The sequence below is a fragment of the Camelus ferus genome, chromosome 20 (genome assembly GCF_009834535.1).
Source record: "Camelus ferus isolate YT-003-E chromosome 20, BCGSAC_Cfer_1.0, whole genome shotgun sequence".
NCBI lineage: Eukaryota > Metazoa > Chordata > Mammalia > Artiodactyla > Camelidae > Camelus > Camelus ferus.
This window is the reverse complement of record NC_045715.1, coordinates 5564486-5573582: the sequence shown is the minus strand read 5'-3', so window position 1 is coordinate 5573582 and position 9097 is coordinate 5564486.

The window sequence follows — 9097 nt, the reverse complement described above, 5'->3', positions numbered from 1 at the left end:
TAGCGTTGTCTGGACTGTCCTCTAAGTCTTAATTTTTTTGAAGTGATTTTTGTCTTAAACCCACTTTACATTCTAAATTCTTCCTTGATCAAAGAGCACAGAATTTTAGTAAAATCTGACCAGGACCAACAATAGGGCTTAGCATGATGAAAATACATATGCTTTCCAGCATCACCTTTGCTCTACACGGTTACTAAGTCATCAGGTTATGCACAGGGATGCTCAAAACCTTTTGTGCGCTTCCTAGTTAAGCACATGACAAGTTTTTTTCCACTGTGTTTGAGCAAAAATGTCTCATTTTCACGTATTCTGCTTTTCCCGTGTGCCTACTGAATGTCCTTGCACTGTCCCACAGAGCTGACTGTCTAACCTTCTTAACAAATAGTGTAACAGCACTGGCTTGACTGCTCTGTTTTTATTCTAACATCGTTTGTTCCCTCTCTCACTGAACCCAGTGTGAGCCCGGCATTGTACTAACCAGATTCTGAGGATGCGAAAAAGAATCAAATGCAACCTTCACTCTAGAGGAAGACTCATTCTAGAGAAGATTTGCTTTGATCTCTACATGAAAACACATAAACTATATTGAGTTCCTTCCAGTCACGAAGCATTTTACTAGCCTTAAATTTTTGAGATAATAATTCCCCACAGTGGTAGTGCTTCCAAAACCTTCATGTGCATATGGATCTTCTTCAAAAAACGGGATTTTAATTCAGTAGGACTGGCCCTGGGGACTGAGATCGCACCAGCAGGATGCTGAGGCTGCTAGCCTGGGCACCCCACTTGAGGACGGAAGGTCTTAGCTACAAACGCTGGATGTTTTCATTATCAGGACAGCTTACATGATTTGATTAATTTTCACCTGATCTCCTTCCGTTTGCTTTTTCAAACTTACCATTCTCTGTGGCCTGACCCTATTTAACTTCTCTGAGTCTCATTGTTCAAACCGAATAGTAACCTCGCCATGTTGCAGAGTTCCTGGCTTAAGTGAGATTTCTTTAATCATGGCAGGTGTATGAAAGATTTAATATTCATTACTTTCTCCATAAATGTTGTTTTTTCTTTTTTAAATCTTCACGAAAGTAAGATAAACTCATAATTTCCTACCAGTCATGGTCTGTTGTTTTAATTTCATGGCGTGTAGTTAGAATATTCTTTATGCTGTTTTTTTGTAGTGACATTATGAAGAAAATGTTCCCTTCAGTGATTTACTGCTGCCTCGGAACCGACTGTGTATTGCAGGGGGTTCAGGAAGTAGGACTCAACACTTAAGGGATTCTTCTGAGACTTTAATCACAAAATGTGTTTTATTAAATATCTTAATCCTATGATACCCCCCAAATTTCTAAAACATAATTAATTAGACCATTTTAATCAGTTTGACACAATTGATAAGATTTAAATAGACGAAAGGAGTAAAACGTGGATAATTATTCACAATAGGTAATGACAGAATGAGACCTTGGAGTCTGATTGTTACAGATTTCCTTGTGGGTCTCACTACCCTTTTTTTTCTCTCCTAATGCCAGTTACAGAGAAAGGAATGAGAAACAGATCAATTCAAGGGTATACTGTGTTTCATTTCTGACTCAACAGAATGTGAATATTTGGGGATTGGTTTTTTTATATGTTCTGAAAATGTCCATTTATACATATCTTAATTGTGTAGGATATATTTTTGTAGATGTACCCAGAGAAGATTCATAAAGGCAAGTCATCATTTTTCTTTAGTTTCTAACTACATTTTAATTGATATAATATTTCTCTGCAATATCTCTGCTAAGCAGCACAAAGTCATAAAATCTCAGGACTATTTTGATGTTGACATCTGTCATTCAATCAAAGAAGTCAATTGAAACGTCTTCTCTTAAGAAGGTTTGATCGGATAGGATGGGGCAGGGCTGGGGGGATTGACTGTATGACTTCAGTGGAAGTCACCAGAAAAAAGAAACAAAAAACTTTACCACTGTTTTGATTACTCATTACCATAGCTGACAGTTCGTACTTTTTAGTGGAGGGGCCATGCACGTCTATGGTTTGTTACTTCTTAACCTTTCTGAAGAGTCAGTTCAGATGGGACTCTTAATTTGAGTGGACTTGTGTCAATGCCACTTTAAAATAAAGCCAAACTGTTTATGATCATCTCTGCTCTCCAGGAAGAGTCTGTGTTCAGGCAGTTATAATGAAGACTGCTGGCACTATAGCTACCTCATTTGAATAATCATCTCTATTTGGAAAATAATAATCAAATCATAATACAATTAAAGTTGCATGCTTAGAAAAGCTTTAGTTTGAGTTTTGAACATAATTTCAAATCACACACCACTTATTACCAGAACTATCACAAGAAAGAAAATTCTGTGGTGACAGTGTTCTTAATCGTCCCTTTTTTCAATGTAGTGGATGAAGTACAGTAAAATCAAGCAATTCATGCAAAATCTCATCACATTCCTGACAATTATTCAGAAGTACTGATTCCTAAGTCTAGATTCTCCCCTTTCTTATGGTAGTAACAAGGTCTCCAGCTAACAGAGAAGAGTTACATAGAATCATTGCCATGTAACTTCTGATCTGGCTCTTCCATGCCGTGTTTCTGAAATTCCCATTCCTAGGTCCTTCAGCCCCTAGTGCAGCTAGAGGTTTAGTCCCACCTGGAGATCTTGCTGGGGAGACAAATGGACCTTGGAGTTCGTACCGTAGTTTAGCAAGTCAGACCCCTTTGTTTTCCTCTGTTCTAGGAGCCTACGTTCTCGATTTTTCCCCCTTATGAAGAAGCTTCTGCCATGTGTTCTATATCCAGTTGTATCTTCTTGGTCTTGAGCACACTTGTTCTATCTCCTTGCTCAACACTTGTATTGAAATTCGGCTCCTGACCATTCCTTTGATTCCACCCCCGACTCCCAGTTGCCCCCTAAACACTTCTCCCCATGGCTGAGTCCCATTCTGCATATAAAGGAATGAATACAAAAAGCCACTACTCATAGCAACAAGAATAAATTTCACACCTGTAATGCTGCATGAAAGAACGTATATACCAAAGAATATAAACTATATGATTCCATTTATACAAAGTTTAGAAAACAAGGGCAAAGCAAAACTAATGTCTAAGGATGGATGTTTTGATGGTAAATTATCAAGAAAAGAAAAGAAGTGATAATATAAAAGACAATTGCAATTGAGAGGCGAGGGAGGGAGGAAGGATGGCAGGAGGGGCTTGTAAAAAGGCGTTTGGCACGGTTCTGTTGCCCTGCACGGTGATTACACTGGTGTGCCCTTTGAGATAAATCATTGAGCTGTATATTTTTATTTGCTACAGTTTTCTGTAAGAATAGTACATTCTGGATGTCAGTTTTCTAAAAGAGGAAATGGAAGGGGAGAACAGAAAACTTGTTCTTTGGGAGATGACTCATCAGCTCTCTAAACAATGGGGACTCTTAGACCAACCTATGCTTATTACTTCGTTTTAAGTCTTGTTTTCCTCTTCCCGGAAAATGTCCATTCCTTCATTTTGAACTGCATCAGACACTGAAAATAGGAGACTTTCTTCTAACAGCGCCTTCTCTTTACTGGTATATCTTTAGCAAGGTAAAGGTGCACGCAGAGAGAGTTTTTCTTTGCTTAAAGACTGTAGCCACTGATTACATGGATGTGACTTACATACGCATGCCTACCTACATGTACGTATTTATTTTCTTAACACTTCTTAAAAGACACTGTATTTGACTGCAGGGATATATTCAGTCATTAGTTACTTTTTCATCACATGCTACGTTAAGTGTTTTCCATTTAGAAGACAGATCTAAAACACTAGCCTTAGCGTTCTTCAGTTTGCAATTTAAGTATAAAATCCTGTTGCATTCATTAAAATAAAACAGCCTTGGAAATTAAGCACTAATTTCCTCCCTCAAATGATCATTTCTGTTTTGTTTTGTTTTGTTTTTTCCCTTTTCTTTCTTTCTCTCTAATTATGACTGTAATGAAGTGGCCAGTATTATGGTAGGTAGTGATTTGAAAGGCAGCAATTTCTTATTATGAATCATATGTTTTACCCATCACTCCACCCCATGGGAGTCGGCCCTAGTTATATAAAGTGCTCGTGCAGACTCCATCTCTGCTGAGACTAAAATAGTCTCAGGAGGAAGAGGGAAGCCACTATATATTCACCAAAGGGTCACTTCTGATCACTGAACTCCGTTGCTCTTAGAAACAGATTTTCAATCTCTTAAAACACAGATATATTAATAATGCATCTGATGGAGATAACTTGTATCAAAGCAGATATGAGAACAGGAACTTGGAAAACTATAAAGTACTGTAGAAGTAGTAACTGTTTCAAGCTTTCATCTTTCCACTCTTCCACACTGTGTGTGCCTCAAAGCAGGTATCAGGCTAAAAGAAAATATTTGCTAGTCTCCAGAATCCCATCAAATTTTTTAGTATTCGGAATTATGCAATGAATACAAAAGAGTTGAGGAATATGAATTGAATTTGTAAAAACTATATATTCCTAGTATTAAATTTCCAGAATTTGCCATTTCCTATTGGAAGAGGTTTAAAGATTTGCCCATAGCTGGTAAGTGGCAGGAATAATTTTTAAACTCAAGTCTTCAGACTGGAAGACCCGTCCACATTCTGTTACTTTACTTCTTTTCTTAGAAATTCGCAAATGTGTAAACCATGGTGGTGAATCACACCAAGAGATGCCAGCGGGATTTCTGCTGTTATGTTGAATATAACAATTTTCACATTAATTCTTACTTGGCACTCCATTATTCTGAGATTGGCTTAACTCAGCTATATGCATATTTGAAGTATAGCCGATTTACAATGTTGTGTTTAGTTTCTGTTGTACAGCATTGTGAATCAGTTATATGTATATATGTATATATCCTTTCTCATATTCTTTTTCATTATAGAGTATTACAAGATATTAAATGTAGTTCCCTGTGCTATACATTAGAACTTCGTTGGTTATCTATTCTATATATAGCAGTTTGTATTTGCTAATCCCAGACTCCTACTTTATCCCTCCCCATCCCCCTTTCCCCTTTGGTAACCGTAAGTTTGTTTTCTATGACTGTGAATCACTTGCTGTTTTATAAATGCATTCATTTGTATCATTTTTTTTCGATTCCACATATCAGTGGTAAGATATTTGTCTTTCTCTGTCTGGCTTACTTCACTTAATACGATAATCTCCAGGTCCATCCATGTTGCTGCAAATGACATTATTTTATTCTTCCCTCTCAATTTTTTTTAACAATGAGCAAGTAAATCTTTTAAAATTAGAACATCTAACTTTTATTTATTAAAATAATTTAATGATTAATGCCTTCTTCTTTCTTCTACTTTATTTTTCTGATATGATTCAGATGAATATAGGAATTATGAAATGACCCTCTGAGAAAGAGAGTGAGTAAGGTGTGCAATTTGATTAACATCTGTCCTTACATGGGATCTCATATAAAGTACAAATGATCACCATGTAGCAATAGGAAGTGTCTCCACCATGTCATTCTGTGATGATGACATATGTCCCATAGATTTGTACATATTTTGAAGTTTTTAATAAACTAAGAACAGCATTTGCCAAATAAAACTCTAATGCTTGTAAAGAAAGCATTCTGTTCTCCACACATAGAGTTTAAATCGAGTCTACATTTTTTAACATGAGCATTGCCGAAACAGTACTGGGGTAATTAAAATTAAATTACTTTTAAATAAATGAGCTGACTACATAACAGGGCCAATGGAAATAAGGCCATTTACTTGGATGCTACGCTATGTTTTTTTTTCTCTCTCTCTTTTTCATTGCTTCTTAGATTTCAGTGGTTTCCAGATTATACCCCAGAGTTCAGTCAAGTTGGACATGAGGCTTGGCATCCGTTACAGAGCTACTTACATCTAAGAGGGGATGAAAGTTTTTATACGTTACATAGCAATTGTTCTAGAAATGCTGGAACTGACATATGCTCTCCAGAAGTAAGTCTTAGGGTCACAGACATCCTGACTGATAGGAGCAGAACAGGGTCCTTTCAGGATCTACACCCACCTGGCTTTGCAGCCGAGGAAGCTGGGGCTCCGGGGATTATGCACGTCTTAGGTCTTACTCCGAGGTGTGGGCAGGACTGGCTGCAGCAGAATATCGGCTTTTGAGCTCCCAGCCGAGCTACCTTCTCTGACACCATGTTTTTCTGCTTAAAAGCTCTGGGCAGGAGAAAAGTAACAACAATAAGCTTTTAAAAACCAAGCCTGTGGTTCCCCCTGAACAGGGCAGCCTGCACAGCTCCTCTTCTCCTGCTGGTTCCCACGTCTGTCTCGCTGTGTTCCTCTCCTGCACCAAACCTCTCCTTTACCAGCTGGGAGCCCCAGCCTCGACTGCTGACCCACTGCTTTTATTAAAACGCTACTTTAGTCTTCAAAGAACCGTGTCAACGTTGCTGGTCTTCTTATAAACGCTTCTGGAGTTTACAAATGATACCTGGCATTAAGACGCATGTAACTAATACATAAGGCCATAGAAAAAGAAACTATCTTAGTAAGAGTTTTAATAATTTAAGCTGTGACTTTGCTCTTTCCAGGGTTGATACTGATGGGTGGTATGGACTGAGTTGTGCCCCTTACAAAATTCATACATTGAAGCCTTCACCCCGATGTGACTGTATTTGGAGACAGGGCTTACCAGGAAGTAATTCACGTTAAATAAGGTCACCAGGGTAGAGCCCTGATCCAATAGGATTGGTGTCCTTGTAAGAAGAGGAGAAAAGGCCGTATAAACCAACCCTGGCCCCTTGACCTTGGACTTCCAGCCTTCAGGACTGTGAGAATTTAATGCCTGTGGGTTAAGCCTCGAGCCTGTGGCGTCCTATTACAGCAGCCCGAGCTGACCGATACAATAAGCAAGGCTATAGACTGTGTTGTGGACGATAAAATGTTTCCTGAACTCCTAGGCAAGGCACCTCTGATGAAAGAGACAACGCAAGCATCTCTCCAGAGCTTATTCTCATAGATCTTTCTAAAAGTTTATTTTCATTTCCCAATGTCAGCTCTTTAAAACTTCATGAGAATGTAATATATTTGTGTATTTCTTTCTTCTATAAAACTTTTGCCAGATTTTTAGCATGTTTTACTTTTTTAATCTTATGTTTATTTCAGAGTGTAGTATATACTAACTCTTTTCCATTGAATCGCCTTCCCTATTATTTTTCCAACAGTTTGGTCACAATGTTTCACCAAGTATCGTGACCCTTAATCTACTTTTCGTAAATATTAAGTCCTATATTAAAAAAAAAAATCCTATTCTTTCATTACGTATAAGTTTTAGGCAGTTTAGATTAATTCCCTTTTTATCTTGATCCTTTAATAGTCCCTGAAAATGAGCTTTTATGTCTGTTGCACAAGCCTGATAGATTAACGAGGCACTGCCTGTCACATCTTTCAATCTATCCAGGCCCTACTCCTAAATTGCAGCAGGATTCGTACTGACAATATTTATTTACTTACTCCTGAAAGACACAGAATCTCTAAATCACCATACGTTCTATTTTCAGCGATAAATCCTGAAGTCTTGCAGAAAGTTGCCCTTGGTTGCATCATTCCACCCGAGGGCATTTGTGTGGGAGAGTCAGGGCATTTTACAGGCTGGTGAACTGAACAGTAAGACCGTGTGAATTTATATGTTCAGAATCATGATGAAGGATCACCGTGAAACAGTCCACTCTCGGCCTCTCTTGTACCTTTCCATCTCCCATTACCTGACTGCTGAAGACCATCCAACGCTCTGAGTTGATTGAGATCAAGGAAGGAAGACAACATCCACCAACCTTTCATAGTTCCAACAGGTAAAGCTGTTACTACTCCCAAAGAGCTCTGAATCTACAAACAGGGACTAAAAATATGGGGAAAATGTCCCAGCTGTGATGGTCAGATCCACATTAGCCCATGCTATTTTATACAAGGAATTTAAACGCATCAGAAACTGGGGCAAAGCAGGATTTGGGAAAGACTGGCATTCGTCAAGACTATTAAGGGCGTAACATTAATTTTCCACTTGTCATCCTTAGATGATGTTAGCTAAGTCAGACAGGATGACTTTGGCCCCATTCACACATCGGCTTTGATTATTTTTACTGCCTGTTTCCACGCGTGTGAAAGTCATGTCATAGTGGTCTCACGGAAATAAATGTCAGAAGAAGAGCATGAACTTGCGGTGACCACGTTAACTCCTGGCTCGAATCCTAACTTTCTGTGAAAGACACGGAAAGTCTGCTATTACCTTCTTCCTTCCGGCTGGTCTGTGACTATGTCACTTGTTCCTGGCCGCCCCAGGGGAAGGTCGGGATCCTGTCGTGGAATTTCCCTGGTCCTCCAGCCTCATCGCTTACTGCCCTGGCGCACACACCTCCCTGCAGCCAAACTGCGACAAGTGAGCTCTCTCTTCTCTCTCCCCTCTTGCCCTCACCTTCCACCTGGCTAGAATGTTCTTCCCCTCCTTCTTTCTCTGGCTAATTCCTCCTTGTCTTAAGATTTCTCTTGGGCACTGACCACCCTGGGAAACAGTTCTCGGTCCCCTTGCCTCTCCCCCAGCTGTGTGGGGCAGCCCTCCTCCGAGGTGGGTAAGCGTCCCGCACTCAGAGCCAGCCCAGAGACCACTCTGTGTTCCATACCTGCAAGGGGCTTTCTACCTTTAACTCTAGAACAGGGACCACGTCTTTTATTTCTGTGGCCCCCACCCCTAGAACAACGGGTGGAAGAGTAAATGTTTATTAAATGATGACCCAACCTTGTGTCTTTGTTAAAATTCTTCCCCCTTACCCCAAATCCCCTCCTTCCTTTTGTTCACCCATCCCCGTCTTTCTCTTCTCCCCAAATCCTACTTGAACCCCATCCCTCTATGAAGCACTGGCCCTTCTCCGTTTTCCTAGAGCTTATGGTCCGTACAGTTAACTACTTATTTTGTGAAAGTCGTGTAGACCCAAATCAGACTAGAAGACCTTCCAGGTAAAGGTGCCTCTTTATTATTTTGTACAGCTTGATGCTGGGCACATAGAATTTTCCTAACACTCACTGATGGATCTGCCTGAACGGCAAATAAAAC